Genomic DNA, 27,794 nt, shown 5'->3' with positions numbered 1-27,794 from the left:
TGTATGGAGTAGTCTGGTGAATGGGGGTGAAGCCTGAGGGAGGATCCAGTGTCCAGACATAGCAGTCTGAGTTGGCTTCGAAGCAATGACTGGCCCTCGGTAACTAGAGGGCGGGTGAGTCCCTGGGGTGGGACCTGAGAAGTTATGGTGTCTTACTTAGGATTTTACTGTTGTGAACAGACACCATGACCAAGGCAACTCTTATAAAGGACAATATTTAATTGGGGCTGGCTTACAGGTTCAGAGGTTCAGTCCATTATCATCAAGATGGGAGCATGGCAGCATCCAGGCAGGCAGGGTGCAGGAGGAGCTGAGAATTCTACATCTTCATCTGAAGGACACTAGCAGAATACTCACTTTCAGGCAGCAAGGATGAGGCTCTTAAAGAACACACCCACAGTGACACAGCTACTCCAACAGGGCCACACCTTCTAATAGTGCCATTCCCTGGGTGGAACATATACAGACCATCCCATATGGCTTGGCTTATTCACAGTGCTCTTTTGTGACAATAGTATGGCCACAAGAGGTGTAGCGTCATGAACATAGTCATCCTCCCATAGTCAAGTGTACCACCATGGATGAGGAGACCTGAGGGCTGCAGGTCGAGCCTGCGGCTCAATGGCACCTGTGGCCTAAAAGGTCCTTCTGTACTATACAAGTATCTAGGGCTCTCTGTCTATTCACAGCCTTCAGCCTTCACACTTGGCAAGTGTGACTTGCTTACCTGTTGCAGGGCAGGGCTGGTGTGGGCACAGCTTGCTTCATAACAGATTAATCAGAAACAGAAACGAGCCATCGATCCTAGCAGATGAGGTCTCATTACTCATGTTGGACCACATTGAGAGCAAAGTTCTCAGCATTTTAGCCGTGCTCCTGGGCTGGAGCAACTCCCATCTCTTCTCTCTCCTGTTTCTCCCTGTGAGTCTGTAGATGAGTCCTGTGTGCACCAAAGCAGGAAGGTCATGTGTCAAGGGCAGAGGGTCTCCAAGGCATGAGGAATCCAGAGATCAGTGTGGCCAGCTCTGTGGTCTGGGAAAATGGCTTCATTGCCAAGTGGGAAGTCTCCCAGTCTGAACTGGGATAGTAGGTATTGATGGCAGCTGGGCTGGAGCAGTCCAGTGAAAAGGCAAGGCCCTCTTCCATGATCCATGATCCCCCTTGGACCCAGCTGAGCAAAGGGTGTCCATCAGAAAGATGACCTTGGATGAGGTTCACATGGAGGTGGGAGATAGGGGAGGGTGCCCTGTAGTGTTCAGGGAAAGTGGTGTGGCCCAGTCAGGTAGATGGATGGATGTCAAGAAGAGGCTTGGACCATGAGCTCCTCTAGAGGCTGAATCAAGGAGCCCAGAAGGGTGCTAGGAGACTCCTCGGTGGATAACAAGCTTGCTCAATCAAGCATGAAGCCCCAAGCTAAGATCTCCAGCACCTGTGTAAAAATCCAGAAGTGTGCACCTGTAATCACACTGCTGGAGGGAGCAGAGACAGGAGGGTTCCAGGTGCACACTGGCCAGCTAGACTAGCAAAAGTGCTAAGCTCCATGCTCCGTGAGAAAACCTGTCTCAAAAAAATATGGCTCAGTAGGAAAAGTTCAAGCCTTGAGACCCAAGTTCAATCTCTGGAAACCACCAAAGAAGCTAGTTGTAGTGGTTTGCGCCTATAACTCCAGCATTCTTGCAGTGAGAAGGAGCCAGACACGGGAGGATTGCTTAGACACTCAGGGGCTAGAGAGCCTAGTGCAGGCACCATGGCAAAAACCACAAGAAAGACAGTAAGTAGCTCTTTCAGGTGGAAGGCAAGTGCTAACTCTTGAAATATGTTATCTGACCTCCACATGTGTGCCATGACATGTGTTTCTGCACATGCAGATTAAATGTAAAAGGTGGAATCCAATAGAGGAAGAAGCCCAACCTCTGGCATCCATACATGTTTGCAATGGCAAACATGCCTGCACACATATATGCACACCCAGGCCTTCTCCACATACATATGCCTGAGCCCCGAAGAAGAAAAAGGGGTAGCAGGACAGGCCACGGGCCTGAGGGGGGTTCTCCCCCTAGTGTCTCCCTCCTTAGGCTAAGTGGCCGCTCCCTCCAAGAATTCTTTAAGGCTTTTGCAGCACCTCACCTTGGGCCCCAAAGGTGATGGCCACAGAAATACTTTGGAGCAAGACTGTGTCCTTAGGATGGTGGGGACAGTCTTATGGTTTGAGGCACTGTGTTTTGTACTTAGAAAGCCTACAGCTGTGTAGCAAGTGTAAGTGGTGGCCTGTAGCAGCAGGAAGGCTAGGCACAGGCTGGGGTCCCTCTGGCCTCCTGTTCCCAGCGAGGCTGCTTCAAGCCTTGGCCTGCCCTGCTTCCACTGTGCCCTAATTGGGCTGATGGTAGTCAGACCCCACCCTCATTCATGGGGCATTGGAGGCAGGTCATTTCTCTTACTGGGCTACTTGCAGAGCTCAGGGGCCTAAGCAGCCTGGTATTTAATTAAAGGAAGACTGATGCTACCATTTCAAAGCCAGCAACTGATCCCCACAGCCTGCCATCAGATGGCTTCACTGCGCATGCACGGTCCAGGCTGGGCGGAGCCTGCTGTGAGCTGTGAGCAAAGTACTCTAGAGGACAGAGGGCAGCTAGAGCAGGGATGGCTCTGGCAAGAACCCTATTTGGATATATCTTCCAACACGGAGCAGTCAAGCCCAAGACCGTAACACAGTGGTGCACTAAGGCCCTGGAAGACAGGTCTTTGTAGGGTCCCACATGGCACCAGGCAAAGATATACCTAGACTTAGGCATCGACCCCTCCCTGCTCTCTGCCTCACTGTGAGTCCTCACTCTACCTGACCAGCTTCAGGAGCCTCATCCCAAATAACACCTCACGGGTCCCACCTGCCAGGTAGGGACAGACGAGGGTGCTGGCTTCTGCAAGCATTTACCTGCATTTGCTAACTGTTAAGTATGGCCCTTCTGCACACTGTGTTTTGGGGAGGGCTTATGAAGACTTCTGCAAACAAGGGTGCTGCTTGAGTCCCTTTGTGCTGGAGAGCTATGGGCCTCCCTAAAGGGCCTGTCTATCTATCTATCTATCTATCTATGCAATCTATCATCTGATACCTATTCTCTCTCTCTCTCTCTCTCTCTCTCTCTCTCTCTCTCTCTCTCTCCCCCAACCCTCTCTCTCCCCATCATCTATCTATAAAATCCATTGTCAAGCCCAGTGTGATGGTGTATGCCTTTAATCTCAGCACTCAGGAGACAGAAGCAGGTGAATCTCAGTGAGTTCGAGGCCAGCCTATTCTACAAAGTGTGTTCCAGGACAGCCACAGCTGTTACACAGAGAAACCTTGTCTCAGAAAACTAAACTAAATTAAAAAGCCATTGTCTACATACATACCTATCAACCTGACCATTAGCCATCACCTATCTATCTAATGTCTATCACCTACTTACTGTAGACAGGCAGAAAAAAAGAGTCTTTTGCCATCATGATCTTGAGAGGTTCTGTGCCTGCCTTATCTTGAAAGGGGACACCACACATAGATTGTTCTCTACATGTGTAGATGGAGACTCCGAGGGCATATCACTATGGGAGCCAGGAGCGATTATTATCTGAAACTAGAATAAACTATTCGGACTCAGTCTTACTTAGTCACAGGGAACTCTGACTATCCAGACTCAGAGCCTCAGTCACCCCCTCCCATCTTAGAAGCTGGCCTGGGCACAGAGACTGGACGCAGACACATCATCCTCGTGGCTGCAAGGTGGCTTCCATGAAAGGTGTGTTAGAGCAGGTGAGACCAGGCTAGGTGGAAAAAGCAGGTGACACCAGGCTAGGTGGAAAGAGGGAAAGTCTTTTCCTGCCCCCTTTAGGGAGCAAGAAACTCTTTTCAGGGTCCTTCCTGCTTGCTCAGGAGAGCATTTTGTAGGCTTTGCTCCCAAAGCCTTGCCAGCAAGAGGGAAGGGACTTGGGGCACAGGAGTCCTGGGCTCCTGAATGAAGGTCCTTGCCTGTGCTGGGATCCCCTGACACTGGCAGAGATCTGGATTCAGACCTAGCAATAGCTCTGCAGTCCAGATACAGGGGTGGGATGTGGGGGCAGGGAAAGCCCCGAGGCCAGTCAGTCTGGTTGTTGAAAGGAAATGTTCTTACAGGCACATTTCCAGCAGCCACTGGCAGTTTAATATCCAGCGCCCAGGCAAGGGGCCTTGGCTGGTGCAGGCTGCAAAGAGCAGGCAGCACCCACAGCAGAGAGGAAATGAAATGCCCGCCTTGCTCCCGAACAATGCCACTGATCAGTTCCCAGATCAGGCTGAGTTCCGTGAGGGCCACGGTTAGGCAAGGCCAGCAGGTGCACATGAGGCCTGGGGACGGGAGAAAGGTGGCTGCAGGCTGTAGTGCTAGACCTCCTAACGGCCTGCGGGGCTTCAGTTTCACCCTCTGTGGAATAGAAATGATCATGGAAGGGAGGGCTTGTATCTGCTGTGTGCATGCACGGCTGAGTGTGACCATGTGATACGTATTGAAGTACAGGGTCCGAGGCACTTGGCCTTTGCTGTCACTTGTTGCTCCAGGCCTGGGGCTGTCTGCAGCCCTTATCGAGGTTGACCCCATGCCACCCATCTTGCTTTGATCCCAAGGATTTCTGAACCCCAGATGCCCCATCTTTCCATTCTCCAAACCCTCTGTGGAATCTCTAGTATTTACTGCTCATTTCCAGCAACATTCCAAGGACCCACTATCTTGCCCTGATGGAAACTTCTTGTCCCAAGACACAGCTCTTCAAATGGAGCCCCTGCCTCCCCAGCTGGTGTGTGATATCTTCCATATCCTTCTCCTGGGGTCTCCTCAGGGCTGTGTCAACCTCCAGACTTCCCACCTCCATGCTCTTCCACCTAACTGCAGACCCCAGATGCTGAGTTCTGACCCTGTTATGATTTGTATATGCTTGACCCAGGGAGGGGCACTATTAGAAGGTGTGGCTCTGTTAAACTAGGTGTGACCTTGTTGGAGTAGGTGTGTCTCTGTGGGTGTGGGCTTTAAGACCCTCATTCTTGCTGCCTAGAAGTCAGTATTCTGCTAGTGGCCTTCAGATAAAGATGTAGAACTCTCAGCTCCTCCTGCACCCTGCCTGCCTGGATGCTGCCATGCTCCTGCCTTGATGATAACAGACTGAACCTCTGAGCCTGAAAGCCAGCCCCAATTGAAGGTTTTCCTTATAAGATTTGCCTTGGTCATGGTGTCTGTTCACAGCAGTAAAACCCTATCTAAGACAGACCCAGTGTGCATGGCAGAAGCCTGGTTGCAAATCTCCCTCCCCTGCTTCTTTTTCTCATTTTTTCCAGACTCTTCTACCATTGCTTGCTTTTACCAGAGTGCATGGACCTCTGTGCTTTATTTTAAGCATACACATGCCCATCATCTCAGAAGCTTCCATGGAGTTATCTGTCTGTCCAGATGTGTCCTCTGCCTTTCCTGGGCCCTGTATCTTGATGGTGTCCTGAGTTCTGCTAGCTGCTGCTTTGGCTAATGTTTGGTGCAGGCTCAGTGCTAAAGTTGTGTGCTGAGCATGCTTCAGGCCCCTGGCTCCATCCTGAGCACCACAGATAAGCCTGAATGCCAAAGAAACACTCTCAGTGTCTTCTCCAGCCCTCTGTGTCTTCCCCAGCCTGTGAGGGCCAGGAGTCCTCTCTGCAGTTCCTCCATAACCGCTGCACACTCCCAACCCTAACACCCTCAGTCTCTATGATATAAAGTGCTGTGCCCCAAACCCCGTCCTCGGTCACTCATCCTCCCACCCACAGGCTTGGCGTTCAGATTCTGCTTGGTTTTATTTCTTTAATTTATTTTTCATCAATTTAAATCGTATTCATTTGTGTCTGTGGGTGGGTATATGCACCTGAGTGTTGGTTGGCATTCATGGAAGCCAAAAGAGGACATGGGCTCCCCTGGAGCTACAGTTACTGTGATGTGAATGTAGGTTCTGGGGATTAAATCAGGAGCAAGTGCTTGCTCTTAAAGGCTGAGCCACCTCTCCGGCCCTCCTTTTAGCCTTGTGCTTCTTGGCAGGTGCTTCTCTCCCTCCCGCCAGACCTCTCATCTGAGGGTGAGCTCTGGGCTTTGTGTTCAAGGGAACGGCCATTCCTCTCAACAGCTCCAACATGGAAATCCCTGCAGCTCAGGGATCCCTCTGTACAAAGGCCTAACAGACTGAAGGTGAAGGTCACTTTCATTCCCTGGAAGCTTAAAAAAAAAGTTCCGGAGCCTCCCTTTTCTTTTGTAGACAAAGGTTGTCCTTAATCCCAGGGCTGCTGGGCACAGCTAAACCCATCCATACCTTCCTTCTACCTGGTTTGGGAGGTGGTCTGCATTATGCTCTGTCCAGTAAGCAAACGAGAACAAGCTCTCTGCAGAATTAGTCTGTGCACCAAGTACTCAGTGCTGGGAATCGGGGAAGTGTTATCATCGCTCTAGCCTGCAACATGGAAGCCTGAAGGTTGGAAACAGGGCTCTCTAACTGCACTGTCCATTACACAGCCTGGAAGAGCAAAGCTGTACTCTGCCTTCCTCCAAACAGTAGGCATAGACAGAACTCCAGACCTGGCTCCCACGTCCAGCCTCCATGCTCAGATCCCCTGCCAGGTCCCCATCTCTAGCACCTGAAGCTGAGGAAAGAGGTCTAAGGCTACACAGAAGGCCTGCTCAGCTGGGCCACAGCTCTGCCAGCAATTCCCAAGGGCCACACAGCCCTTTAGCAGGTCAGATGTCCCAATGGGAGTCCCTTCAGCTGAGGGACTGCTGCTTAGCAAGCAGATGTCAAGGCTAGCTAGGCCATTATCTTGTAGCCACGATATGACATTTGCTGTAGTCATTCTGCCAGGCTAGGCCAAAATTTTCCTTAAGTGAATGAGAGACCAAGGGACAACACACACTCCCTCTGACCCTGGCCCTCCTGCTTGCAGCTGGAGCTATTTAGGCCTCTTTGTCCAGTATGAAAACGGCCTACAGCAGAGTTACAAGGTGGAAGGTACAGGGTGCAGGCCCAGGGGCAGAGACACAGCATACAGGATGCCAAAGCCATATTTCAATGTCCACAGAGCAGCTTCTATGTTACAAGACTCAGAGAGCACAGTGTGGTACGCGGTGCACAGTTCCGGGCTGAGACTGTCATAGGTGTGAGGGGCAGAGTGCATAGTGCAAGAGTATAGGGGTGCACACAGTGTGGGGTGGGGGGTGCAGTGTGTACAGTGTGGGGTGTAGGGTACTGTGGGAATGGCTTGCGGTGCAGGGTGCAGTGGGTGTGCGGTGCAGCGTGCACAGTACAGGGGTGCAGGAAACACAGTGTGGGGTGCAGGGTGCAAAGGCTCATTGCTGACAGCCCCATATCCCTCCCACCCTCCACCCCCATTCTCTTTCTCAGTGACAGAGCCTGGCAGTCCCCCCTCTCCACCCGCCCGCCCTGAGCTGGTAGCTGTGCACTTAGGGGAGTGACATCACCTCTCTGAACTCCGTTTCTTGCCTAAAAGCAGTGATTACAGAGTCTGGCTCTCAGGCTGTCAGATTGCCTGTGGTTGTAATTAGGTATTGATTCAGTAATTTGGGGAATTAATTCATTAAATCTGTGCAGTCTCAATGTAGCCAAACTAGGGGTTGGGGGGAGGCCTCCTCATGCTGCCTTGGTTCATGTGACAGTGCAGGGTGGACAGGACGCCGAGCATCATACTACGGGACCCACGTCCTGTAAGCTTCAAGGGCTCCACTTGTCCTGGGTCCCTGAGTAACAACAATCAGTCTGGGCTCTGCTCTAGCCCCTCACCCCCAGTGCCTTCCACAGTGTCCCCATCTGTCTCCTTGAGGGCCTGGGCTTCCTTCCTCTCAGCCTCTACTCTGACCAGCTACCCAGAAGCCCTCATGGTCTTCTCCTGAGCCTGCTGTGAGTACAGCTTCTCATGTATTTGTGGAGCTCCTTCCACACCACACAGGGAGCTCAGCTGAGCCCGGTAAGCAAGAACCTCTGAGCTTTTGAAGATGGCCTGGACAAGGTCATGGAATGGGAGAGGGAAAATGACCTTGTGTCTGCAACATTAGCCACACCGCCCCCATGAGAGCCTAGGCAGTTGGTTAGGGTGTGCAGCACAGGGGTGGGACACTCATTGGTGAGCAAGGGTCCTTCTGATGCCTTCTCAGCATACCCATTCAGAACCTAGTAGAAGAAGAGAAGGGGAAACAGCAGAGCTGCATAGACACAGCTCAGGTCCTTTGGTGCCTCAGTTTCCCCCTTTTGAGGTCTCCAAGCCCCTCATGTCCTGCTTCCCAGTGGCTTCTCACCTCTCAACTGCCCAGAAGAGTCTCTCACAGTGCAGCCCACCTCTGTCTGAACACCAGTAAGCTCCTGGCCACAGCCTGCAGTTGGCATGATCTACACACTTTGCCAGTTTAAAAGTCCTCTCTGTTTCACAGAAAGCAGGTGGATATTGTAGTTAGGAGAAGGGGGTGGGTCGTCAGGAGGAAAGCACATAGCAGCATGTCTTGGGGACTGGAGACGGAGAAGGGAGGGGCCTTAGGATGTGCCTAGATTTTCTACTTAGTCTCATGGGGTGAGATGAACCAGAATTCTTTTGGTTCATTTCTCTCTATGGAGTCCCCACAAATGTAACTCAACTATGCATTGTAAGGCAGACCAATACATTAGTGAAGAATTTTTCATCATGTGTCCTTTCATGTGTTTTATTCAGCAGGAAATCCTTTCACTTGTGTTGGCTTCAGCTAAACACTCCTTCCCATGTCTGCCCCAGCAAAACACCATCCAACCCAACTGGCTTTCCAGAGAACCCTTAATTCTCTACTTCAGGGAGACATAGTTAGTTCCTTTATCTGGGGACATATTGGATGACTGAGATATGGGGCTCTCAATTGGGGTGTCAGGAAAGAGCTGGTTGGAAAATGTCTGGCTGGAGACATGAATCAGCACAGAGAGCCCGCCAGAAAGGGCACGGAGGCAGGGCTGCCTGGATTGGAAGCCAGCATAGCAGAAATGAAGCATCCTAGCAGGACCTGGTCAAGCACTATGCAGGGAAACATGGGGTTTGGAGACCAACACTTAGCACAGATCTGATGCCTTTTGGAGATATTCTACTCTCATGTCTGACCTGGTCCTGAGAAGGAGAGCTGTGATTGCGGCCACCTCCCTTCTCTGGATGCAGGTGCCTTTCCGTAAAACCTCTTCCCTTCTTCTACCACATCCCTGTCCACTGTGGTGAGGATGAGCAGTTGTTGTCCGGTGACACTTGCTACTTCTCTGTGCCCTGCTCCACTGACCAGTGGGTGTAGCTAGCTAGTCAGCAGCCCTGGCCCACCAATGCCATGGGGGCTTGTCACCAGGCCTCTGAGTACAAGGGAACATGCATGCATGGGAGGAGCCCTGCCACAGGCAACTTATAACTCCCGTGGTAGAGACAGCCTAGCCAGAAATCAGGCCAAGATTCTAAAGACAAGAAAGCCCAGAGTTCAGTCATGACTCAGGGTGTTCATTTGCTGCTCTGGTCTCAAAGGTTACATGGGCACTTTCAACATGTCACAGTCTATGGGTGTGAACTCAAATCAGCCCCATTCATTCTATGCATCTGATCTTCCCTTGACTTTGTCTACTCTCAGGGAAGAGTCTCATATGCTCCCAGGGCCTCAGTTTCCCCATCTACAAAAGGAGGTAGGGCCAGCCATTTGCTGAGGGTCCTCTGCTTTGCCACAGGGAGCAGGTGTGGGTGAGAAACAGCTGGGATGGGCTTCTCCTCCCACCCAGTGGAAGCCCAGACCTCCTGTAATTATCTCTGATTAAGATGCAAAAGCTGGGGTGCAGCCTGGCCAGGGCCTGCCTCCCTGGATCTGCAGGGAGCTACTCCAAGGGAACTGCTTCGCCCCAGCTTCCGACTGTGCACATGCTTCTATTTTGGTTCCTGGTTTTTTTTTTTCTTTCTCTCTTTCATTAACTCAGCTCTGAGCCAGAAGCACAGCTCTAAACGAGTTGCATGGCTGTTTCTTAGCAATAAGGGCCAGGCTCTGAAAGTGAGGTGGGCAGGCTAGAGATGGGTTCTGGATCTGCGGACCCTGGAGAGAAGAGCCACGCTGGGTGACCACAACTCCCTCTCCTGCCCGCAGAGGCAGTGATTCCAGCTGTGAGAGTGGAGGCTGCGTCTCCGCAGGGCAGGAGTGAGCCTGGCCCAAAGCCTTCCATCACTTGGCTCTCCTCCTAGAGTCAGGGATACTGTGGCCAGGTGCCTGACTCAAAGACAGTGCACTCTTGGTTGCTGTTTGGGGAATACGCAAAATCATGAGAAAGAAAAGAAAGATCATGTATGACCTTTCTATCTCTGGGACTGCCTTTGTGATGTCTAGCATACATGTCTGACTCTACACACACTCAAGCCCAGAAGAGATCCACGTGCATGTGACATGGGATCGGTGGGCAGGAGGTACATATGTGGTTTATAGCAGAGACCCCGTGTTGAATGTCACCACATGGCCCTTGACAGCCGCTGAGCCTCACTGTCCTGGTTGTTGCTGGTGGAAGACAGGTGTTTTGGATGTTTTGACTTTGAATCTAATTTTTAATGGCTGAGATACCTCTCTAGTCTGAAGAAAGCCATTCCTACCAAGAAGCAGGAGCTCTGTCCCTCTGTCAACTCTGCTAGACAGAATAATGAGGTTACCCTTCAAGGATTATATTGTGTCAAGTTCAGCTGGTGGAGGGCAGGCATAGCCCATTCAGGAAAAAGCAAGAGCCACAGGAGTGAGGACTCAGGCTGGTCCAGCCATGTCATGCTTACCATCAGGTGGCTTGAAGGGCCACAGTCAAAACCTAGTGGCTGTTGTTCCTGAGCTGGGCTGGCCTATTTCATACCCCTCCCTGGTGAAGTTTCCTTCCCTGCAGGGTTCTGTGTCTTCCAACTGCCTCTACAGTCTAAGCATCCCACACAGGGCTCAGGGCTGAGGCGCCAGCTAGTTCGTCATCACTATCCTAGACAGAGCCCAGCTCCTTGTTGTCTCAAATTCTCAGAACAATGGAGGAACCAAGGACTAAACAATGGACAGCCACCCTCTGCTTGTTACCCACTGGCCAGTGGCCCACCATCACCACAGCTGCCTCTGCTCATTTCCAAAGTCAGTCTCTTTGTAACTACGTCAGCTGTGTCCCTAAGCACAGGACACACTGCTACCCACTGCCTTGCTTGAGAAATTTAATTCAGTCCTCAGATGACGCCTACACCTAAAAAAATGTACACTGGTGCTTTGCTGGTGAGATGGTCTCAGTGGCTGCGCTGCTTCGAATTTGCTGGTGGGAGCTGGAGCCCAGGACTGCCTGGGGTGGGAGGTGAAGACACGCTGGGGAGATTAAGGATATCTCCTGGGGCAGTTAGAGGCCAGGTAGGAAAAGAGAGATGTCCCCCCCCCCACCCCTCCCTGAACCCCTGTTGACAAGGCCTGGCTGTTGCAGAACCAGGAAGAGGGTCTGTATTGGGGCACCAGATGGCTGACTCCCCTTGGACTCTGCTTCCATTTTGGTTCTCAGACTTGCAGGTCCGTGTCAGTGCTGCCCAACCTGTGGTGTTGCAGCCCAAGCTGATTAATGATCTAATATTAGTTCTGATTCTACTTCTCCAATTGTCCTAAATTATATCCGTACCTGTTCTCTAATGAAGGCTTTAATTGAGAATTGTGCATTGTACGTAGCTGTCACTTCTGCTCCTCCCGCTCCTCCTCCTGTTCCTCCTCCTGTTCCTCCTCCTGTTCCTCCTCCTGCTCCTCCTCCCACTCCTCCTCTTCTCCCTCTTCTCTCCATTCTCTCGCTTCCTACCTTCCACCTCCTCCTCTTTCTTCTTTGACTCAGTTTCATGTGGTTCTGACTGTCCTTGAACTTACTCTGTAGCAGAGGTTTTCCTTGAATTTCTGATCTTCCTGTCTCCACTTCCCAAGTGCTGGAATTGGTTTATATGGTGCTTGTGATCAAACCCAAGGCCTCATGCACGCTGTCAGACACTCTACCCATTGAGGTACACCCTAGCCTCTTTTGTCTTCGCTCATGAGAACAGTCTCTGGCACTTGCATGTCTATGGCACTTGCATGTCTGTACGTATATTTGGACAGCCTGGTGACTCTGCCTCTTCCCCTAGCCAACCAGTGGAGCTGCAGGAGAGGTACAGCCTGGAGCCAAAAAGGCAGCAGCTCTTAAGCTTCACAACCTTTGTCTCTAGGCTGCACAGGGCAACTCTACTGCTGCTGCCCTGCTCGCAGCAGCCCAGGGTCAAACCACAGATGGAGAGAGGAGTCCAGACGACTTCTGAACCCATCCCTCCAGTCACTGGGTGCACTTGGGCTGGAGGCTAATTGATTCAGGCTTGTGACACAGAATCCCTAGCTGCTTGATTGAAAGACTCCTCTCTCTATCACACCCCCGTTTTGATAGAGGAGGGAGTTTGTATGATGGTCCATTTTAGAAGCAATGAACTGAACTCCAGAGAGAAGAGTGTTTGTTCAAGGTCACTGACAGATGTTAGGTGCTGCCTCTGATGGAGTAGCTTAAAGGAACCAGGGCAAATGAGTTCCTGGCACAGGAAAGGATGAAGACCGTAGAGGAATGGCCTCAGGAGCAGCCCCTGCCAGATGCCTGGGCCCATGCCAGGGAGAGTACCAGGAAGCTAAGCCCACCTTAGGGGGGGTGCCCGTCTTAGGTGGGCCAGGAGATGAGAGCAAAGGGAACCTGACAGCAATATCACCTAAGAAACCATACAGAAAAATCTACTCCAAAACACTGAAGGGGGGCTGGAGAGGCGAGGTAGCTCAGTGGTTAGGAGCACCAGGTAGACACTGATCAAGAACAAGCAAAGGTTGGTGGATATTATGTAACATCACACACAATACACACACACACACACACACACACACACACACACACACACACAGAGATGGCGCCTAATATCAGAGAAGAGAAAATTCCAACCACAGGGGGGAATACTAATGGTGGCAAAATGGGAAAACCATATCTGCAGCCAGTTACAGTATTTCTAAAGATGCAGGCAGGAACCATGGAGCCCTAAGCCCTGCAGCAGTCTACAAAGTCCTAAATAAATAGATAAGAAGCCACAGCTGCCCTAAACAAGTACACACCAAACCACAAAGACCTAAACACACATACACACCAGAACACTGGGCCTTAAACACAAGGGCAGGCAGCCACAGAGCCTTCAACATACACACAGCAGGCTACAGAGCCCTAAACCTGAAGACAACAAGCTCAGAATAGCATCATGTGGTGACTATGTGGCAGCTTGCTCAGGGTCCCCATGTATCCCACTGATGCGTGCTAACACAGAGGTAGTCCCCTGTGCGTTCTTTCATTTCAGACTGAGATGAACGACTGTCACAAGGCAAATGCTATCTGAGAAGTCACAAAGCATATCTGCAACCAATTTCGGGTGATTTATCACTCCCGAGTTGTTTCTGCTGACTTCGTCTTCAGTCATTCCCAAGTGATTTTCTGATAATGATTAAATTGGCATAATAAACGTATTATATGAAAAAGGAAGAAAAAGAAAGACACAAAGATTCTTTTGCCAAAAAGTGTTTGTTTCCCAGTGCTGGCTTAAGACCCAGGAGACTACAGCAGCCTGTGATGGGCACCTGTTTGTCTAGACAGGAAGGCACATTCACACCCACAGCTCCTGCAGAAGCCCTGCAGAGCAGTAGAGGCAGGATAGGGGACATGGAATGTAGCTGGAGGGGCTGGCAAGATGGCTCAGTGGGCAAAGACACTTGCTGTTAAGCCTGCTGACCTGAGTTGAGTCCCCAGACCTACGTGGTGGGATAGAAAGAATTGACTCCTGCAAATTGTCCTCTGACCTAGGCATGCAGCTCTAAGGACTTCATAGCCATCACCCATGTGACTCTGGGCTCCTGGGGCTCAGCAAACCTCTGGCCTGCTCTTCTGAACCTGGTTATGGTCTGGGATTCACAGAGCCCGGCTGACTAGGGAGAAGTGATGCCAAGTCAGACCCTTGCATCTTAGAGGCCACTGTCCTCAATCTGAGTCAGCCAGGAAGGTGTGGGGGCTGGGGACATGACCTGGAAAGTCACATCTACACAACCTTTGAGACAGGCTGCTCGTCAAGGGCCACAGCACCAGGCAGGACAAGTGGCCCCGAGGTATGTGAAGCAATTTATAAAGGCCATGGAGATCAGACCCTTCTAGGCCACTATTTGTTTATCCCCTCACCGGCTCCCTGGGGCTGGCTCCATGACACAACAGCAGTCAGGAGGCGATGACTTCCTGTGAATCTTTAAGGAAAGACAAGTGTCCTCTGTCCATGTGCCTGAGGCTAGCTGAGATTATTCTCTCTGCTTTTGTCAACCGTGGACTCAGAGCCACATGCAGCCAGTGTCCAGTTCCTCACCATGTCACTCACCTGACCAGGCACAGTCTGGAGCCAGAGAAACAACAGCTTGCAAAATGTAATTGCTGTCAAAAAAAAATCCAGTGATGAAGATAGGCATGATAATGCGTGCCCGTGGGAAAGCTGCTAAATAAGACCAAAGTCTACCATCGGCTGGAGAGCCTTCTAGGGCTCGGTGCTGTATGGAGAACTCCATTCATTGGCAGGACTTCTTCTCTGACCTTTTCTGGGGAATTTAAAAAGAAAAAAAGAAAGAAAGAAAAGAAAGAAAAACTCCACATCTCTACCTGTACAATATCATGTAACCTAGGTTCAACTTCCTGTCTCCTGATAAGGACCTGTTCAGCCAGCACCTGAGATTCCTGAAATGCTTCCCCATGCAAATGAGGCATTTCAGTACCCTAAGCCTTCAGCCAATGAACTTCCCTTCCTGGGTATTCCTTCCCTTAAGAGGTATATAACCCTAGTTCACCCCAAATAAAGTGTATGTATATGTTCGCATCCACAACCAAATAAAACAGTATGAACAAGCCAGGATAGTCTCAGAGAGCTGCTTCATTAAAGGTTGCCACAGGGAGGGCCTTTGCCTAAAAAAGCCACACCTAAGCTTACCTCTCTTCTCCAGCCCCTCTGGTACTCAGCACTCCCTCCCAATCAGACCAGACCCTGCTCATCCTGGACTCTATCTTTCCGCTTTCCACCCATGCCCTGAGAGGAAAGGTGGATCTTCTCCCTCTGTTATAACAGTGGTACCCAGAGAGGAGACCAGAAACCACAGCATTCATCCCAGATCCTGCTGTTCCCCCTTCTGGTCTGGGGTGTAGTGGTGTCTGATGCCTGGTGGGAAACTCGAGCTATGGACTCCCCATTCCGGACTTTGCTGTGCCTCCTCCAGGCACGCCCTGATAGAGAGGCAGACCACCAGAGACAGAGAGGTATGACAAATGCCTGTTATCAAGCTGGGCGAGGTGTCGCATGCCTTTAATCCCAGCACTCAGGAGGCAGAGGCAGGCAGATTTCTTGAGTTCGAGGCCAGCCTGGTCTACAAAGTGAGTTCCAAGACAGCCAGAGCTATACAGAGAAACCCTGTCTTGAAAAACAAAAAACAAAAAACAACAACAATAAAAGACAAAAGCCTGCCATCCCAGAACTCAGAAGGGTGAGGCAGGAGCATGGGCTGTAGACCGTCCTGCAATACAGAGTGAGTTTCTATGTTTTAAAAAAAATAGACAAAAAAAACAATAGACATAATAACTAGAGCCCTAAACTGTCCAGTGATCTGCTCCCTTCCTCTTCTCTGATGTGTGATTGGCTCCTTTTGTGCCTCTCCTGGGCTCTGCTCAGTTCATGGAACTTGCTGTCCCATGAGATTCTACACTGTCCCACTCTCTGCCCTTTCCAGACTCAACGCCCATTCCTGTAACTTTAATTTTTTTTTAATCTTATTTCTAATGATGGTTCTTAAATTTTTTTTTTTGAGACAGGGTTTCTCTGTGTAGTCCTGGCTGTCCTGGAACTCACTTTGTAGACTAGGCTAGCCTGGAACTCAGAAATCCACCTGCCTCTGCTTCCCAAGTGCTGGGATTAAAGGCGTGCACCACCACCGCCCGGCTTAAATGTTTTAACCTTTCTTGTAACCCACCATCCACCTGAGGTAGTGGAAAAGAAAGAATACGGGGACTTGTTTAGAAAGGTTCTTTGGAGCAACTCCCATCTGTGTTATCTGGAAATCTGCAATTCAGCTCACAGGTTAGCAGGCAGCAGCAGCCCAATCCACTTGCAAACACCTCATGGATACACCAGCAGTCCAGGTCAGTAGAGTTCAGTTAGCAACAGCAGTGACAAGACCTAGCAGAGACAGCCAGGCCTCAGCCTCACCTCAGTCAGTAGGAGGGACCAGCAGGAACACCAGGAGAAGTTCTCAGCCGTGCTCAGGGAAGCGAAGATCAGCAAGGACAGGAGGCCCACAGCACTGCACAGCTAGCTCTATAATCAAGCCTAGCTCAGACTCCATCATTGTCTGTCAAGTCCTATTTAGTCCCTCCAAACATCACGTGTTCTCCGTGTGCCTTGCCTCAGCATGTGCATCCAATCAGCCCGAGTCCGAGGAAGAGGCAAGAAGCTGCATCACACCACCACAAGTTTTTTGGTGTGTTTCTCTCTATGGTGTCCTGACAAATGCAGCTCAACTACGCAATGTAAGGTAGACCAATACATGTGTGTCGTTAGCAAAGAATCCTTCATCACCTGTCCTTTCACGTGCTTGCTTTAGCAGAACATCCTCTCTCCTGTGTCTGCTTCAGCAAAGCATTCCTTCATGAGTCTGCCTTAGCCTTTCACACCTGTGTCCACTGTAAGGAAACATTCCTTCGTGTGTTTGCCCCAGCAAAACACCATCCAACCGACTTTCCTAAGAACCCTTAAGTTTCCACTTTACATTTCCATTGACTTCTGGACCACCCTGCTTAGCTTGGAACCTTTCTAGTCCTCTGAGCTGCTCCTTCAGTGACAGGCCTTGGATTACCAACCCCATCCCAATCCCCAACTTTTATAGTTTTCCCTACATGGTTCATAGGTCTGGGCCTTAATTCTTACCAGTGTTCAACCACATTCCTATTTGAGAAGGTCATGGGGGGCACAGTCTATGTGGGCCCTCAGAGCTGGCTTCCATGGAGTTCAAGATTCTATTATCAACAGCCAGACTACTCTCTAGTCTGGAAAGACATGTTTCTTTTTACTTTCTAGAAGGTTCGACCCAGCCTTGCAGACACATGTCAAGACCCATGTGCTGGAGTCCACATCCTGCCTGAGGGTGAGTTACATTACAAGTGTTCCTCTTCTACCCAAGCTAATTATCCCCCCAGCTGCTCTGCTCTACCAGTGGCCACAATCTTGTGGTTATACAGCCTTTTAGCTGTCATTGTTCCTTGTTTCTTCCTGCCCCCTGCCCCCTGTGACCACTCTGCTCTTCTCTCAATAGTTTAAAATGATAGATACAGGTCATTATTTCCCCTTTGTTTTTGAAAGATAAAATGTATTCCTCCTCCCCCTCGCCCTCCTTCAGTATTGTGAATAGAACCTATAACCCTCTGCACGCATGGTGAACCCTCTTCCACCAAGTCCTGGGCAATATTTTTCTGTCCCCATTTTCTTACTTAAAAAATAATTCATTGACCCAGTATCCAACTAAAATCCCCTCCACATTGCTAAACTTCAGGGAAGTACATACTAAAGCCTCAGTGAGATGTCACGTCATAGTAATTAGGTCAGTTACTGTCTAGAAGAAAGAAGCAAATAAGAATAGACAGTAAGTCTGTGGATGCAAGGTATTGAGAGCCAGAGCACTATGGGAAAGATGGGGAGGGAGAAGGAGTAAGATGTGGTCACCTGCTGTGGAAAACTGACATTTCCTCAAAAAAATGGAAATACACCTAAGAACATGTAATACCTACATGTTCTTGCACTATCACTTCTGAATATCAACCTCAAAGCACTGAGATACAGACTAACCCCACCCCCTCCATAACACACACACACACACACACACACGCACGCACAAAGAGCAGTGTGCTCACAGTAGCCCAAAGGCAGAATGACCCATGGCCATCGCAGACCTGGCACTGGGACAAACTAGGAGGTTCCCAAAAGCCATCACATTCACAGGGGCAGAAAGAATGGTGGGTGCCTGAGAAGGGAATGTAGAGTTGGTGTCCATGGGGACAGGCTCAGTCTGTGGAGGCGGAAAGTTCTAGAGATGGATGCAGGTGGTGACCACACAGCAGAGTGAAGACACTCTGGATGGTTAGGACGACAACCTTTATGCTGTGCATATCACATCATGACTTTACAGAACACACCCCTTTGCTTCAGAAGGGCGATGGGGAGGGGCAAGGGCATCTACAGGTTATAAAGCACTCAGGGCGTATCCAATTGTGACATCCAGGGCTGAGCTACAGAAGCCAGCAGAGTCATGCCATGGTCAGGAGGCTTGAGCATCTGATGTGTTAAAGCTTTCTGATCTTTAGACATGGAGTCCACACTGCTTCCACACGCTCCTCTGCAGAGGCGCACTCAGCTAAGTGTGAGTAGGATTACATCTGTAAATCCATCTTACATCTGAGTAGATGGATGGACCTGAGACACGGTGGGCTATAAGTTGTCATTTCTGAAATTGAGGAGATGCAGGCATGAGGCATATGGTTTTCTGCATCCTTCAGTGGAAGCTTTTGACAAAGCAAAGTGGAAAGAAAATAGTTAAACCCACGCATCCAGGTGAGGCATGCATCCATGACCCACGGCTAAGAGGAGTGGAATTCTGTCATCAAATTGGGAGGTCTGGACAGAAGTCCTCCACGGGGGTCCTTGAGGGTAACACAGCCCAGCCACAATCTATCTGGAAATACCCAGAGCAGGGACCTAGGAAGCTATCGAGTGTTATATGACACTGCTTTACCCGTGGTGACCTGTGATGCAGCTATGACCTGGAGTTGCGTTTTCCTGTGACCCAGGCAGCACCCTGGACCTCTGAGTCTGCTCACCCTCCATGTTTCTTTCCCTCTGAGGAACTTCCATGGTGTGACAGAGAATGGTGAGAGTTCACAGGGAAGGGGAAAAATCAGATCAGCTGCTGTCCCAGACCTCCAGCACACAGTTCAGAGCCTGCTCTGAGCCAGCACTCCTGGGCCTCTAGGTCCTTTTTGTCAGGGAACACTGTCCAGCTGCCTTTATCAGGAGACCTTGGAGCTTTGAGCATAGCTCTCAGTACTGCCATTGGTTGAGGTCCCCCTAGTGGTTGTTGATGTGGGCAGGGTCAGGTGGTCAGGTTTTGAGATAACTAGTCTGCTTCTAGTATGGGCCCTGTCCCACATGGAGAGACCTGTTTGTCACTTAATACCACAGGACTAGTGGCGCAAGGCTTCACTGTCAGGCTTGGATGGGGTGAGGAAGGCACCAGGATGAGGAGGGAATGGGGTGCACTAGTCAGTGATAGCCTTCAGCAGAGTCACAATGATCACTATAGGACCAGCCTGAGAATGTTGGTCTAGCCTGGGGATGTGGGTTGAGGAAATGGGATTGGCAGTGCCACAAAGCTAAACACTGAAGTTTCATGGAATTTGAACCAAGCCAGAACTCAGTATAGAGAACTGGGCCAGGGGGAGATGTTACCTTGCTTTTAAGTAAGTGTAGAGGGGCCAAATGTAGGCCTCCTTCCAGAAGCAAAGCCTAGATTATTTTAAGCCATCAGCAATAGAAGGAAGACACAGGGACTAAAGAAAGTATTATTATTTAGTAAGTGGATTTAGGGAGGCTGGTTCCTGGGGCCTGGATGGCCTGGATGGCCTGGATGGCCTGGAGGACTGGGGGTTCCCAGTATGTCACAGAGTGACTTTCTGGGGCCATATGGATATTAGAGAATGTTAGAGGTGTGTGTGCTCTGAGGGGTAGACTGGAGGCCCTGCCTTACTTGCCTTCTCCTCTCCAGGACTCACTGGAGAGGGGAACCACCAGGAAATGAGAATCCCATGTGGTGAGGACTAAACAAGTAGTGTAAGTAGTGTACGGTCCTCAGAGCCCCAAGGGATAAGGTCTCTATAAAGGACAGAGAACTTTGCTTCCTGGGGCCTTTTGCCATGAAGGCCACAAGTACCTGGGGAGCAATTCCTTCCTTCCTTCCTTCCTTCCTTCCTTCCTTCCTTCCTTCCTTGTCTTGCTCCACCTCCACCTCTTTCCCTCAGAGACTCCCAGGTACACAAGAAGGTGGGACATATCTTCATCCTTAACTTAAGATCTAAGCATGTAAAGTATCCCTCCTCCTCCCCCTCCCTCCTCCTCCTCTCCCAGTCTGGAAGGTTCTGAGGAAGGGCTACATCTGGTCCTGTGGACAACAGCTTCACCCACTGTGTGTGGACCCCGTGCACAGGGCTACCTGTTTTCCATGTGTCGATGGGAAAGACAAAGACACCTCTGGCTTGGTCTGGGAAATCTCTTAATGTCTCAGTCACAAGTGCTTTCATAATACAAACCAGGAGTCTGTCACCTCCTGATACAGTCAAGAAAACAGAGAGACAGAGAACAGGCTGAGTGGAGCCAAGCCCTCTCCAGGCTCAGCTCTCGCCAATGGCTGGATGGTGGCCTTCACACTAGGTAGGAAAGAGCCTCTAGTGGATCAGGGATGGAGCAGATTCCTGGGAAAGTATGGAAGGGGAGGGGGGCAGCTGTCCAAGCAGCCCTTGGGGCATCTTCACCATTGCTAAAAATGCACTTCCAAAGCCAAGCTCAGGGCTTGTAGGACAGTGGCTGGTAGTTTGGTTCCAGAGCATAATAGCTCTAAGTGTGGGAGCCTTGATGGCTGATGGGGCATCTGGCTAGTGTGGAATGTCCTATTCAGGGGGCTAAAGGTCTGTTCTGCTAGGACATGTCAGCAGATGTCTGATGAAAGGATGACGGAGGAGCAGGACCTAGGGAATCAGTCCAGGTAGTTGCTGGCTATCTCCGCCATACACTAGATAAGAGTGAAGAGCCAGAGGCTTGCCCAAACTGTGGAGGAACTGAGGGTAGAAAGCACCTTAGAGATGTTGCTGAGCCACACTGCCCTCTCTAGTTTCCCTGTCCTCCCCCAGCTGCCTAAAGGGTTCCTTGGAACCCCATCTCCGGGACAATGCTTAACTCCCCTGTTTTTTAAAAGTCTCCCAGGTCTATGTTCTGAGGTCCTGCATCAGCCTTCCAGAATGGCTTGTTGGGCCAGCAGGCAGCATGCCAAGGAACAATGAACATGGCCAAGGGTTGGGCTGCAGCCAGTTTCCTGGGCAGTTCTGCACTCAGTGTCCCTCCTGGTGGATTAAAACAGCAGAGATGGCTGGAGGAGGCAGCAGCCTGTGGGGCTGGGATGTTAGCACCCAGGGCACGGAGGCTAGCCTTGTGGTTGAGCATGGCTCCAGACAGCCTTAGCTAGTTCTACATTGAGTTCTGTGATTATTGGATGAGTCCAGGAGGTTCCAGAGTCCCACTCCTGACCTTCCTGAACCACAGAGGAATACTTTCATGGGAGCTGCCAGGCTCCAAAGCCCAGGGGAGTGGAGGTGGAGACCAGACAGGGTGGGGCACCTGACCTGGGTTTCCTGTCTCCCTCTGGACTGAGGCTATCGCACACGGCACCTTGCCTCACACAGAGGGAAGTTGCCCACTTCTGCAGACCCATCACAGCCACACATAGTTAGTTCTCAATTTGGACCACAGGCAGGCAGAAAGAAGGATAGGACTGAGGGGTGGTGGGCCATCAGAGAAGTTGAACTTGTGGGGTGTTACATCAGCCTCTATGAGCAAGAAATGGTGCTATTAGTGCTCCTTACACAATTGTGGCCACCTGTAATCAATACATGTGACCTTATTTGCAACCAGAGGGGTATTATTAATTTTCTGTTGCTGTGATAAAATATCAAAAGAAGATGAAGGAGGAGAGAAGATGAAGGAAAGAGGAGATGAGAGGAGAAGAGAAGAGAGAATTTATTTGGGTTTATGGGTCTAGGAGGGTAAGACTCTGCCGTGGCAGGGAGACATGCACTATAGCAGGAACAGGAAGCTGAGGACTCCCATCTTGAAACACAAGCTGGAAGCAGAGGGTGCACTGGCAGTTACTCAAGGCTTCCAAACCTCAAAGCCCATCCCTAGTGACATGCTTCATTCATCCAACAATAGTGCCATCCCCTCCCCAACAGTGCCTTAATTGGGGATCAAATATTTAAATGCCTAAGACTATGGAGACATCCCATTCCAATGACCACAAGGGACTTTGCAGATTAGTTACTATGAAGTCAGAGTAGATGAAGGTGGGCCCAAGAGCAGGACAAGAGCTCCCAAGAGCCTGGGAGGTGCACAGGGAGGAGGCCCTGGACAGAGAAGGCAGACACAGAAACAACACACCCACAGCTCAAGATGTTCCAGAATGGCTAGCAACCACTGGAAGCTGAAAGAGTAGAGAAAAATCCTGCTCCAGAGCCAATAAGGTCACATGGTCTGTGAGCATCTTCTTTCTAGACTCAGCCTGCAAAAGTATGAGGGAATGCCTGAGGCCCCTGGGCGTGGCTCTTTTTCATCAATAGAATCTTCACAAGCGCAGCAGTTCATTCTCAGAGTCCCAAGACACACACACACACACACACACACACCCAGCCCCAGAGGTCAGGAAGCAGGCTGTGGCAATGAATGCCAGAGCTCAGGCCCTAGGACAGGGACAGCAGCCTGCATTCTGGTGACCTCCAGACCTGGGGAAGGCACAGGTTTGTCTTTGCGGAGTCTTGGGTTCTCCATCTGTAAACCCAGGCCTCGGACAGGGCCACTGGGAGAAATGATGGCATGTTCTGAGACTGACACACTTCTCTATGAATAGTTGTCACCTACTTCTCTCCAACAAGGACAAGTTGGCAGAATGTTTAAGGGGCACCTGGTATCAAATGGTGTCATCATCATCACCATCATCATCATGACCATGACTGTGGTTGTCATCACTGGTGCTGTGGCAGGTGTTTATCAACTTTCCCTGTCATCTTGCCACTACAGGCAAAGGTTCAAGGGCTCAGAACAAAAACAGCAAGTGACAAGCACCCTCCAGGAAGCAGATGCAATGACTGGGGAGTGAGTTGGCTCTATGTCAGCTCCACACTTATCTATCCTATCTTAAGAGGCCAGCTACCCAAGGTCTCCTGGCAGGAGACAGCCATTCAGTGACACCCATCCCCACCCTCCACCCCTTGTGGTTTGTCTGCAATAACTTGGCTCCGTGATTTTATGTGGTAGTGTGGTCTGGAGAGCTCAAGAGGACAGCTCTCATGTCTGGCATGTTGGCCAAAGGACCAGCAGCCTATGTTCAGTTAGTGCTCAGGTGTTTTGGCACTGCAGGGTCACCTCTGTGAAATCTCACCTCCCATTGATGAGAGAAGGGCAATACATTTTCAACATGGACAGCCTTTGGCAGCAAATTTTAACGGGCTCCTGAATAGATGATCCTTAGGGCAGTAAGTAGGGTACCTCTGCTTCTACTCACCTTCATAGCGACTCAACAATTGCTGCAGATGTAGCCCACGGCACTGGATTTCCTGGGGGCCAGATATAGGTACGTTTAAAGAGAACCAAGGTCCCCTGGAAGGACAAGGAGACGTGCAAATTGCCTTCAGTGGGGAGCAGAAGTGTGTAGAAGAGGCTGGGAGAGGCAAGCATGGTCCATGACCAGAGCCTGATTGGCTTAGCAGGAGGCTCCCCCCTCCACATCTCCCTTCTGGGACTGGGCACAGTTACCCTGGAACTCTGCAAGGCAGAGAAAGGAGGAGGACAAGGAGGAGTAGGGGGAAAGGGGAGGAAGATGGAGGGGAAGAGGAAAAGAGCAGTGCTGCCTCTCAGTCCACAGATTCTTCCCTGTAGACAGCGAGGTGTTCCACCTAGCACCAGCATTTCTATCCTTGTGTTAGGACAGACTGCACTTGGAACCTAAGATGAGCAAGGGACTTGGTCTCACCTGAAACAGATGACAGAGATCCGAAGTAGGCCAAAGTCCTGATCGGGCTAAAATAGTTGGTTTTCATAGGGATGAGATATGTGTAATTGTATGCCTGTCCCCTTATTTGCGCATGTCTACTCGGAACAGTGCTGCTGTGACAAGATGACTTCTTAGTTCCTTGGTCCTCATGCATTTTCGGGGGTAGGTTTACTTCGGAGACAGGAGGGAGCTGGATTGCTTCCTGGCAAATGGGATTTGAGATAAGCTTTGAAAAAGCACAAGATGGCCAGGGGTAGGGGTGGACAGTGGGTAAGCCAGGTGCGGGTGGGACAGGCATGAGCCAAGGAGTATGTGTGGAGAAGGCACAGGGGTCTGCTTTGAGCTGTGAGTCTTAGGTAATGGGGCGGGCTGGACCCCAGGTTCTCGAGGGACTCTTGGGTTCTCTCCTCCATGGCAGTAAGGATGAAGACTGCTGGGCATGGCATAGCCACTGTCTATGGATTCTTAGCCTTAGGAATACAACAGAGCAGAGCCTGGGTGTGTCAATGGACACCCTCTGTAAGCCACAGGCTCCCTGAGACAGGGGCACCTGCTGGCACCCTGCAGGGCCTGCTCTGAGCTGGTGAATAATTCCTGCTGCTGTCAGGGGCTTCCTCTGCTAGCCTTCCAATCACTTAAAAATAACTTGCACAGGTGAGTCACTTGATCTGCCTCGTTGCCAGGAGCAGCCTGTCTGCTGGCATCCATGTATTCCAAGGCAGGGGACCTCAGAGCAAAGGAGGTCACTGAGGCATGCTCTTTCTCTAGGGACAGATAGGCAGAGTGGCCTTAGGTAGCAGTACAGAGAGAGGGTGTAGTGATCCATCCACAAGGGCCCTGTTGTCTCTCTTGGTTCTGAACGGATGTTATGGAGCTTCTAAAGAGGCGCCAAAGCCCTCTGGGCCTGGGATCTGCTCTCACTATAGGACTCTGAACTATAGGAGATATCCCAAAATGATGCCCGAGCTTTGGCTTACATTTTTGACTTGCCTTGGGAGGCCACAGAAGCCACCACCCTAGATTCACCTTTGCAGAGCTCACACTTGGCTCCATGCCCCATAACAGCTGATTTCATGTTGGCTCTAAGTCCATCCTTACCCCACAGAGTGACATATCTCTGGTCTCTATCAAGGCAGGGCCAGCAGAACCTGGCCAGAGCTTCTTAGATGTCACAGAAAGTGGGGAGTTGGGTGTCAGTTAAACTAAAAATCCTCTATCCCCAATAGGTAATCATGCACTATATAGCAGAATGACTTTGAGACAGGATGAGTGGCCCCGGGCCCTTTGCTCTTCAATGACACATGTATGGAAATACACCAAGAAGAAATCAGAACTAAGCATTGACTAGGGAAGCAGCAGGTGACTCCTACAGTCACATGCTAAGTTGACAAAGCCTCTATGGCTATAGTCTGTCAGAGCTAACCATATGAAACTAGAGCCTGAAGCCACAAAACTCGAGGTCTGTTTGTTACTGAGCATAACCCATGCTGACCAGCACACCTTGGGATTCTCTTCTGTGCTTTCCATTTTGCTGGGGATCAAGACTCTGAGGACGCTGGCCACCACCTATGACTCTTCCATTCTACCTTAGGGTAGTCCAGGATCTCCAGTATGTATACCATATGCTTTTTGCAGAGCTGTGAACACCCTCAGCATAGAGGCATGTTTTGTAGATGAGACCAAGTTAAAAGTGAAAGCAGCCAGGTGGGAAGCCATGCTGGACTGGTCCACATTAGAAGCAAGGACCTGTTTTATCACAAGTAACATGGTGATGGAAGTAGTGGATCAGAGTCAGGGTGCGCCTCGGGGGACAGAGCAGGGAGAACATGGGGCAGAGCAGGGAGAGCATGGGGCAGAACAGGGAGAGCTTGGGGCAGAGCAGGGAGAGCATGGGGCAGAGCAGGGAGAGCATGGGGCAGAGCAGGGAGAGCATGGGGCAGAACAGGGAGAGCATGGGGCAGAGCAGGGAGAGCTTGGGGCAGAGCAGGGAGAGCATGGGGCAGAGCAGGGAGAGCATGGGGCAGAGCAGGGAGAGCTTGGGGCAGAACAGGGAGAGCTTGGGGCAGAGCAGGGAGAGCATGGGGCAGAGCAGGGAGAGCATGGGGCAGAGCAGGGAGAGCATGGGGCAGAGCAGGGAGAGCATGAGGCACAGAGCAGTTGACTGTGTGCGGTAAACTGCAGTGCAGCTTAGGTGACCTTCCTGGCAGGCAAGCAGGCATCCTAATTAAAGAGAGACACTTGCACTGTCCTTTGGGCTATCATACTATTGCAACAATGGAGCTTGCCCATTTGAATTTCGGCAGGCATCTTGTGCTGGGGGAAGGGAAGCTGAGCCTGGTGTCAATCGCTGGAGGTACTTGCTTTGCAGGGAGATACAATGCACTACTACACACTACTACACTCGTTTCCCTCAACTTACCATCAGATCACCTTGAAGGACAGACTAGAGTGGAGAAGACAGGTGGTGAATTCCTTCACCATGATCACTTAATTTTTCATTATACCCCGTGCCTTTTACTTAAACCTAGTTTTTACATCACTACCAAAGACAGACTTGTGTTTAATTGCTTCTTCTGGGACAGGCTTTTAAGACTGGACATCTACCCTGTGTTCATATTCTGTTACCACATTGCTCACTCTGTGACTTTGGGAAAGTCACCCATCTCCCCAGCCTCCCAGCGCCAAGATGTGCTCAGAACCTCTTTCTGTTTCAGGGTTCTCAATGGGAAGTCACGTGACCACGGTGCACAGAGAAGAGTTGAGGTCAGATGAGGCAGAGCCCAGCAGAGTCAAGGCATAGGGTCTTAGACAGTGAGCTCATCATCCTGGCTGAGCCCAGTGAGGCCACATGTCTATGTCACAGGCAAGTGTGGAAGGTTTGAGGATCAGGAGCTGTCTGGTCCTGCAATTTCCTCATTCCCCACACCACCACCTGTGGCTTCTGGCCATCTCTGTCTGAGGCCATGCTTAGCAGCTAGGTACATCTGACTGACCCAGCACAGCTACCCAGGCCCTTGGTTCAATCCCCTACCCCTGACACTCTCTTACCTGGGCTAATATGGAACTGCCTTTGTTCCTTCTCATCCATCATGGGTTGTCTGCAGGACTCTAGTCTTGCCTCCCTCTCTCCTCAGAGGGGCTAAAGTAGGCGTGCTTTAAGGATAAAAAACAAACTAAGGAAGCATGGCCCACATGCCCTTGCCTACCCATTTGTGACGCCAGATGTCTCGGGTCAGGATAAAAAACACTGGCTGAGCTGTTAAGATGCCCCACCCCCACTCCAAAGTCCAACTCAGGCAGGACAGAGCTGGTGTATACCAGGACTGGAACTCTTGACCACATGGTGGCAGTGGCTTTGTCCTTGGACATGCTATGTACAGATACTCCACTCAAAGTAGCCCAGGGTCAGCCTCACTCATCCCTGGTGCTATGGGTGGTTGCCCCTCCCATTGGACATTTTGCCTAAGTGTGGGTGCAACATATGCTGTCTCCATTCAAAAGAGCCATCCCTTGTGTTCTTAGCCCTGCAGTGGCTCTATCCAGCCTGCTAGCCCATCCATGGGCATGGCCATCATTCCATCCCTCGGGCCATCGATGACCACCATCTCCTCACAGCAAAGCAGCCTGAAAAACCACCGATGCATTCAGACAGCATCTGCAGCCCAGCTGGCTGAACGACAGTTTCAGGCACCTGCTCCAGCCTCTTTGTTGTCCTTCTCTAGGAGTTCCACAGACTGCACAGCCAGCACCAGAACACTCCCATGACCTCCTCAGAGCCCCTCCCCCATCCCCAACCACCCCCATCTCCAACCACCGGCAGCCTCTGCC

The 27,794-nt window shown here is 50.7% G+C and overlaps 1 long non-coding RNA gene across 5 annotated transcripts; it reads right to left on the bottom strand.

Annotated features, from left to right (window-relative positions):
- Window positions 1–325: 325 nt before the first annotated feature.
- Window positions 326–27,163, bottom strand: Gm31656. Of its 5 annotated transcripts, none has more exons than XR_868343.2 (4): window positions 27,015–27,163; window positions 23,946–24,168; window positions 23,478–23,572; window positions 326–1,429 (listed from the first exon to the last, which is right to left on the bottom strand). It is a non-coding gene; the product is annotated as a predicted gene, 31656 (long non-coding RNA). The 5 variants fall into 5 exon arrangements; XR_376874.3 differs by having other exon boundaries at window positions 326–940; XR_868344.2 differs by having other exon boundaries at window positions 23,478–23,529.
- Between the last annotated feature and the right edge of the window lie 631 nt (window positions 27,164–27,794).

Source organism: Mus musculus, chromosome 5 (genome assembly GCF_000001635.26).
Source record: "Mus musculus strain C57BL/6J chromosome 5, GRCm38.p6 C57BL/6J".
NCBI classification, from domain to species: Eukaryota; Metazoa; Chordata; class Mammalia; order Rodentia; family Muridae; genus Mus; species Mus musculus.
Note: the sequence above shows the minus strand (reverse complement) of the source record. Positions and strands in the feature narration are given on the sequence as shown.